Source organism: Pinus tabuliformis, chromosome 8, assembly GCF_031772625.1.
Source record: "Pinus tabuliformis cultivar Carrire ecotype Pingquan chromosome 8, CPIR1, whole genome shotgun sequence".
In the NCBI taxonomy this organism is placed as follows: domain Eukaryota; kingdom Viridiplantae; phylum Streptophyta; class Pinopsida; order Pinales; family Pinaceae; genus Pinus; species Pinus tabuliformis.
This window is the reverse complement of record NC_142294.1, coordinates 485,113,483-485,122,820: the sequence shown is the minus strand read 5'-3', so window position 1 is coordinate 485,122,820 and position 9,338 is coordinate 485,113,483.

The window sequence follows — 9,338 nt, the reverse complement described above, 5'->3', positions numbered from 1 at the left end:
AATGAATTTGACCATATCTTGTAATGAATTGGCTGGAATTACCACTCCTCAAACTATAAAGATAGAAGGAAATATCAAGAAGAAAAAGGTAATAGTGCTGATTGATTCGGGTAGTACCCATAATTTTATTCATTGTAAGATAGCCATGGAATTAAATTGCTTCCTATATCCAGCACCAGAGTGTCAAGTGATGGTTTCAAGTGGAGGAACCATAAATTTCTCTAGAAAGTGCCATAATATCAAGCTATCCATGGGAGAATATGTATTGAATAGGCCAATGCTTTCCATTCCAATGGGTGGTGCTGATGTTGTACTAGGAGTCCAATGGCTACAATCCTTGGGTACAATAGCTTTTAATTTTCAAGAATTTTTCAATAATTTTTTTTCGGAAGGAAAGGAAGTTGAATTAAGGGGTATCACAGAGAAACCGGGAAATATAATCAACTCTAACAGAATGAGAAAGCTTCTAAAGAAATAAAAACGAGGCGTAATTGCATAATTATGTTCGCTAGAGGTTCCCACATCGAAATCATCTATTTCTTCAAATCTCCAAAAAGTCTTGGACAATCATTCCAAGGTATTTGAGACTCCCAAAGGCCTCCCACCTATTCATGATCATGATCATTATATTCATTTGATTTCAGGAATTGTTCCTCCAAACATCAGGACTTACAGATATCCATATGCCTAAAAGATTGAAATTAAATGTATGGTTACAAAAATGCTAGATGCTGGTATAATTCAACCTAGTCAAAGTTCTTTCTCTGCTCTAGTAGTATTGATGCACAAGAAGGATGGGTCATGGTGGATGTGTCCGGATTATAGAGAGCTCAACAAAATCACTATTAAAGATAAATTTCCCATTCCTGTCATTGATGAATTATTGGATTAATTTACTTCACCAAGTTGGATCTTAGTTCAGGATATCATCAAATAAGAATGAAGACTGAAGACATTTCGAAAACAACATTATTAAAGAAAGATGCATTTTCATGGACTCGAGAAGCAACGAAGGCCTTTAAACATCTTAAAGAGGCAATGTGCCAAGCACCAGTCTTAGCTACGCCAAACTTCACAAAAACATTTATTGTGGAATATGATGCATCAGGAAATGGAATTGGTGATGTTTTAATGCAAGAAGAAAGACCCATTGCTTTTGAAATTCATCCAATCAAAGGAAATTATTTACAAAAAGCTATTTTTGAGAAGGAAAGGTTGGCAAGACTACATACACTTAAGAAATGGTGACCTTACATAATGAGAAGATCCCAGTTCAAACAATATTACTAGAACTTGATGAGGAAGGAAAAATCACATTGGAACCTGGAGTAGTCACAGAAACAAGAACGTGACAGGTACGAAATCGATCAATTTCAAAGTATCTCATCAAGTGGGAAAACTTACCCACTAAAGATTCCACATTGGAGGACAAGAATTTGATACAGAAGCATCCAGAACTACTCAAACATTGAGGACAACACTTTTTGAAGGAGAGAGGCATGTTAGGTCCTTATACTACTAGTGTAACCCCTTATTTTTATTAGTGCAACCCCATTTTTCTATTTTTTCTTCCATATGTTGTGGTGTAAACCTTGTAGGTTGTGGAAGGATAGGAGCAAAAACACTTCCATATTTATTGTTGTGAGTGGTGGGATTCCTTGTTTCCATAATTCCGCTTTCAATTTTTCTTGCCATCCTGAATGCCTTCTCTAATGAATCAGGTTCCCAAAGACGAACCTCATGTTGAATGTTATCCTTTAAAGTCCCTATGAAGACATCAATCCTTTGCTTCTCTGGAATATCATTTACCCTTATATTCAATTTTTGAAAGTCCTCAATGTGCTCTGCCATTGAACCCTTTTGTTTTAGATTTATCAATTGGATAAAGAAGGTGTTTCTCTTTGTATCCTCATAATGTGCTATCATTTCCTCCGTGAAGATTTATGAGAACAAATCCCTTCATACCATAAAAATTGATTCGGTTCTAAATATAAAGATGTAATACGTACCTTTTGTAACAGTTGCACCTCATGTAGATCAAAATATTTCTCCATCTGTAGTATCCATGTTACGGGATCCTTGCCATCAAACTTCCTCATATATATCTTTGGAATATGTTGGATCTTCAATCCAATGTTAGATTCTATGAAATCATGATCAACATTAATTTTTTTCTCATCATGAGTTTCCTCTACTACCTTTTCGCCATTAGGAGGCCTTTCTTGTAGAAACTTTGTCCCACTTTCCTTTAAACCTTCCATGTCTTTCTTCAAATATTCCATGCATTTCTTCCAATATTATTTTATACCATCACTATCAACTTCCATGACATAGATAAAATTATTTATCTTAGCATCAATCGCATTCTTCAGATCATCCATCAAATTTTGATTACTAGGTGTTTCTATTTTCTTGATTCGAGTCATTATTTTTCTTGCTTTTAGGATCTCGATCTTCAATTTGTTGTATCTCTAAAATTTAAGATCTCCAAATTCTCTAATTGCAATTTGTGGTATCCATCTTCGTTTCATAACACAGTGCATGCAAGGAATTCGAATTCCTCATCTGAGGTGGAGATGACATGGTAGTGTGACATCAATTGTAAACTAATTTTGAGTGTACAGGTGTTGCATGCAATCAATGATCAATCCTTGGGAATTGTGTAATCAATTTGGAGGAAATTCATATCTTTTAGGGGCCAATTTCCTTAGGAATTGTGCAACGAAATAGGAGGCTTCGTGAGCAAAAAATTGGCTAAGCGTTGGCCATAGTTTTTCATTGAGAAAGGAGAATAGTTATTCTTTTGCAAGTTGAGCTCTGAGCTAGAGTTAGCAATTGTAATAGTTTCTCTATTCATTTGATTAATGAAAATAAGACTTGATGGGTTTTTCCTAGTTGGGTTCCCCTAGAAATCACTATGTATTTTTGGTTTTGATTATTTCATGCCTATGAATGTTGTTCTAAATTGTGATTTCATTTCGCAGATTAATAAAGTAGAATTGTGTCTCTTGTTTTCAGGTTGAAATCTTGAGCAGTTGCAATTTCTATCAAATTTCTACATGGTATCAAAGCCCTGAAATCACATTAGAACCAGTGTTTTGAAATTGTCTCTCAAGAAATTCAAAGTAGCAGCTTCAGTGCATCATTTTTTTTCTTTAGGATCAGGAGAATGTCTTTCAATGGTCTAAGATTGGAGTATGCCTTGGAGGGTAGCTTGAATTTCATAGCCTCGAAGGATCAAATATAGGTTGTGCTTAATGACAATGGTGTGATAGAATATGTTAAAACTAATATTGCGAAACCCCAATAGTTAGATGCACAAAAATTAGCCCAATGGAAGAAGGATATTGCAAAGGAAAGAAGAATTATTCTAGAAGGTGTAAGGGACCATGTGGTCTCAAATCTCCATGGAAAAGGGACACAATTTTCCATGTGTTATATATTGACTGAGATATTCGAAAATGGTAGTGACCATAGAAAATTGGCCTTGGAAGTCAAAGTTTGAAACATCAAGATGCAGGAAAATGACATTATTTCGTAGTATCTCTCCAGGTTTACACAAGTTCGAGATGATCTTGGAGGGGTTGGGGTGAATGTAGCGGAAGATGACCTGGTGAGCCTAACTCTTTTAGGTCTTCCCAAATCCAGGTACAACTACCAGGACTCTATGAATGGAAGGGAAAAATTACCGAATTGGGAAAGGTTGTGGTCTGATTTGGTTCAATAAGAGTTCAGGAGAAATAACAGAGATGGAACTTAATCTAAAGTTGAGGATGAAGATAATTTTTCCTTGGTTGTAAATGGGAAGAATTGAAAAGGAAATAAGACCCAAAGAAAACCTGAATCTGACCAAAATAATGGTAAGAACAAAGACTTGAGAAAGATAAAATTCTTCCATTTCCATGAATATGGGCATTATGCAACAAAATGTCCACACAAGAAGTCTAACAAGAAGCCTTTAGGATGAGCAATGGGTGAAGCATTGGCTTCACAATTCAAATTAGAATTCACCCTAATATCACGCATGGCCAACATTGTTCTGGGGAGTGTGTGGTACCTTGATTTTGGTGCCTCATTCCATATGACAAGGTGCAAGGTGTTTTTCAGTAGCTTGGAGGAGAAGAATCTCCATATGCATATCGAAATGGGGATAATGGGGGGTACATTGATACTATAATTGGTATTCTCACCTTTGAGAGGGAAAAAGCCTCTCGTCTTCGCCTCAAAGATGTTATGTATGTACCTGGGCTAAAGAAGACCCTGATATCTTTAGCTGTATTGGAGGATTGTGACTATGATGTTATTTTCAGTAAAGGAAAAGCCTTTATGAGACACAGAGATACTAGGAAAGTGAAGCAGATTGGGGTTCGAGTGAAGAACCTATACAAACTTGAGGTGGGATATTGCACTGCATTGATCAGCAAGGCTGAAAAAGTGTTGAATTGAGATGTTGGAGAACTTTGGCATAGGATATTGGGTTATTTATACCATGGTGCCTTAAAAATCATGCAACAAATTACCATTGATCTCCCTAAAGGCTCCCTTGACCAGCAGGATGTCTACAAGGGTTGCATATTAGGGAAATATGTCAAATCCACTTTCCATGACCAAGGTAGTAGAGCAGATGAAATCTTGGAGCGAGTCAGCTATGATGTTTGTGGACCCTATTCTACAACCTCCACAATGAAACATAATTACTACAATGGAATAAGGACAAGTTTTCTCAAAATTTGTTGAGTTCAAGACATTGGTTGAGAAGGAAAATGGGAATAAGGTGAAGGATTTCAAGTGTGACAATGGAGGTGAATTTTTTTTGCATGCCTGCAAGGATTTCAGTTCCAAAGAAGGTATTTGAAGAGAGATGACAACACCCCATAAACCATGGAAAAATGGGGGTTGTGAGGAAGAATAGAGGCATACTGGGAGCAACATGGGCCATGTTGCATGATCAGGGGCTGTCATTACATCTATGGGCAGAAGCATGTAACACCATAGTCTACTTTCAGAACCGAAGTCCTCATAGGATACTTGTTATGATCACACCGGAGCAAGCTTTCTCTAGCAGAAAGCTTGATGCGTCTCATTTCAGAATTTTTGGAGCTTTAGTTCATTATCATGTCTCCACGGATTCAAGGAAGAAACTTGAGCCTACAACAAAGTTGGGATTTTTTGTAGGATACATTGAAACTCCACAAAATCACCAGGTGTATTTTCCTTCACTGAGAATGATAGTTGTAAGGACAGATGTCAAGTTCGATAAGGAAAAGGCTATGAGATGCTCTCTGGAATGAGAGCTGAGTATCCCATCGAAGAAAGAGATTCTTGCTCCAAAGGAGGAGCATCGAGATGAACTTTAGGAGGTTGTGGAGCAACCACATGTGGAGGAGAAGAGAAGAGGTAGAGTGGAGGCACCCACTTAACCATAATCTTCTAGAGAGGGGAGAAATAAAACAAGAGAAGCTGATAGATTTGTGTAGGATGATAGGGAGAATGTGGCAGCCCCTATATCACAGCGTAGACAAAGGATGTCACCTGATAAGTATACTGGTTACATGGCTCTCATGACAGAGCTCATTGAGACAAAGAATTCTTCATTTCAGGAAGTAGTTGCTCAACCTGTTTGGGTTGATTCCATGGTGGAAGAATATGAATCCATCATGAAGAAAAGTGTATGGGAGGTATTGTTGAGAACATAATGGAAATTAGTGGTTGGTTCTAGATGGATAAACAAAGTGAAGCACGTAGCAGATGGGAGAATCAAGAAGTACAAGGATAGATTTGTCGCCGAAGGATTCTCTCAAGTAGAGTGAGTGGAATATGAAGAAACTTTTGCACCAGTTTCAATATATTCCGAAATTAGATCCATTCTAGCATTGACTGCGCAGATGGGGTGGAAAATCCACCAGATGGATGTGAAGACCACCTTCCTCAACAATGTTGTTGAGGAGGAAATTTATGTAGAGTAGGCAGAAGTTGAGACATATGATCGGGATTCACATGTGTGCAAACTCAGGAGAGCATTGTATGGTCTCAAACAGTCGCCTCGAGCATGGTACACTTGGATTGATAGTTATTTTAGTGGATTGGGCTTCACCAAAAGTGAAGCAGATGTGAACCTCCATCATATTTTGGTAGGTGGTAAATTTATTATTCTTGTTTTGTGTGTCGATGATTTAATATTGATAGGTGATGAGTAGTTGATTCACTCTTGCAAAGAGGATATTGCAAGGGAATTTGAGATGAAAGACATGGGCCTCATGCATTACTTCCTCAGGATGGAATTATGGCAAAGTGATGGTGAATTGTTTGTGTCTTAAGGAAAGTATGCTACCGAGATACTTCAAATATTTCACATGGAGAGTTGCAAGCCCATGGACACACCTCTAGCTACAAATTGGAGGAAGGAGAATGCCACTTCAAGTGAAGAGGTGGATGCTACCATTTATAGGAATCTTGTGGGTTCAGTGATGTATGTTGTGAACACATGACCCAACATGTGCTATGCAATCAACCAGCTTAGCCAAGTTATAGTGAGGCCTACCAAGTTGTATTAGAAGGTAGGAAAGAATGTGTCACGGTACCTTAGAGGAAATACCCAGTGTGTATTATGGTACATACAAATAGATGGAGTGAAGTTGCAAGGCTTCATCAATTTAGATTAGGCAGGGAGTCCATCAAACATGAAAAGTACATCAAGTGTTATCTTTAGTGTTGGGTCTGCAACTATTTCTTGGTATAGCAGGAAGTAGAGGTCTGTGGTGCTCAGCAAGATAAAGGTTGAATACATGGTTGCAAGCTAAGAAACATGTGAAGCAATATGGATGAGGAAAATACTTATGTGACTATTCAGTCAGGAGATGGATTCGATGGTGATATATTGTGATAATTAGAGTTTCATTAAGCTATCTGAGAATCCAATATTTTATGATAAGTCTAAGCACATTGATATCTAGTATCATCATTTGCAGGACTGAGTGTAGAGGAGAATTATTTTGCTACAGTACATTCCAACCGAGGAGCTAGATGTTGACATCTTAACAAAGGAATTTTCAAGAGGAAAATTTGAATTCCACAAGTGTAGGACAGGGGTGGTAGAAAATCCATTTCTTGCTAAGAGGGAGTGTTGAAAAATGTAGCAAGAAAGGCTCAATTTGACTTTAGCCTTAGTCAAATTGAGTAAATCAAATTTACACATCAGCAAGACAACTTGGAGGTAGCTAACTAGTGTGGCATGGCTCTTGTCACTTAGTTAGCTTACTAAATTCGAGTTAGAGGGCTTGGAGTTTAGTTATGCATGTGTTATTGCTAAATTTTAGTAATATAATTCAATTATTTTCAGTTTTATTCTATTAATTGGCCTCCAACTATTATTGGAGTCAATTGAAGGTCAGTTGTGCAGTAGGACAACAGTCTAACTCATAAATCTATTAGTTAACTAATCAATCAACCCAAAATAGGTAGTGCATGCAAGGAAATCAAATTCCTCAACTGAAGTGGAGATGCAAAGGCAACGTAACATCAGTAGTAAACTAATGATTTGTAAATTCTGGATTTAAGACATCTGTGGTATATATCTTTAGACTTAGTTACCTGAGAATCCACAGTAAAAACCATTTTCCGTCAACATTTCAAATCCCAACTAGGATCCATCATCAGCATTCAAAAAGTCCTTATTATGGATCCTAGTTGGTATTTGAAATGTTGACGGAAAATGGTTTTTACTGTGGATTCTCCGATAACTAAGTCTAAATATTTGTAAATTGTTGTGGATATTCCACTGGACAATTCGTCACAACATATCTGATAATATTATATTAAAAATATGAAGTTCTACACTATTATAGTTTTATTTAATCTCTAGATTTGTAGATTTTGTTGTAATTAGTGTGTTATCACAAAACCTAACCCTGACAAGCTGTTGATCAGGTAGACTTTGAGTAATTGTTTCAAACCAACTTTTGGCTGAGGCTTAGCCTCCTCAACCTGGGAGGGCTCTCTCACTATGTTAAAGATTTTGATAATGGATTAGATGTCTAACTCTGTGAAATAAGTGAAGAAGTGTGAGTGGTTGAAACACAATTAGTAAACATTCATTGGGCTTATGGAGTCAAAAATGTTTCAGTATGACAATAATGTTAGCTTTACATGGAAGTCAGGGCATCTAGAATTCAACATATGGAGAGTACATCAGAAGCATAAAGGAAAACACAGTCCACAAATGTATGAAGGAAGTTAGAGCATAACCAATGAATTCTAAGTAATCATACATTCATGCCACTGTAAGTAATGAAAAGAGGACAACCATAAGACATTTTGAACATTGAATTCCTTCTGAATCCTGAGAAGCAAAGCCAAATACTGTATTACTTTAAACAGAGTCTTACACAAAAGCACAATATGAGAATTCTTTACAAAAATTCCAACCCTGATACATTAGATTTTCTCCCATATATAGAGTTCATTACATGACTTAGATTCCTTCCTCCAGCATGAGGGGAATTCGAATTCTTCCTAATTTGACACCTATTGACACTTAAAACCAACTATTTAATATAACTAACTGTTAACTGGCAGTTCTAGAGACCTAAAACAATTAGGAGTGTAACTCCTCATTATGTTGGTAGTAGCATTGATTACAAAATAAACTCGTTCCCTAACAAGTGGCCTTCTTCAGTTTAGCTTTAGTGGTGTCTTTAAAATCCCTGCTGACCCTTGATGCCTTATCTTTCTGACTGTCCCTGAATATTAGGAAGCTGCTCCTATTTTTCTGCTTTTTGTCTCCAAAAAGAATCTTCGAAGTTTGTTATCCCTGTTGTTCTTCTTAATTGCATAAAAGACATTGGATTAACTTGTCTTCTATGAGCTGTAGACCTTGCTCCTATACACATGGTAAGACAAAAGTTTCTTTAATGCTGCCTAAAGCATCATGAACAGTTCCAACTATGAAATAATGACCATTTTCATAACATAAAGTTTGGAGTTCATAAATGTCTTTCCTTTCCTTGTTTTTCCCTTGCTTGATGTTCAAACCCTGTAAGTAATCCTTTGTAGCAACCCATCTTCAAAAAGAGTTCCTTTTTCTTCTCAAAATTGGCCCACAAAATCATGATGTGCATCTACAATAGTTTCGTAGCGCGCTACGAAACTACTGTGCATTAGGTATCATCTACAACAATTTCATAGTGTGCTACAAAACTGCTATGTGATTTCAAAAACACAGTTTTATGCCAAAATTTGACTTCCTTGAGATTTATTTCTTTTGAAATGGCTTTTCCATATGTCATGAGGTTGTTCAAAACTGAATAAATTGATACCATTCTTCAAAGTAAACTTCAAAA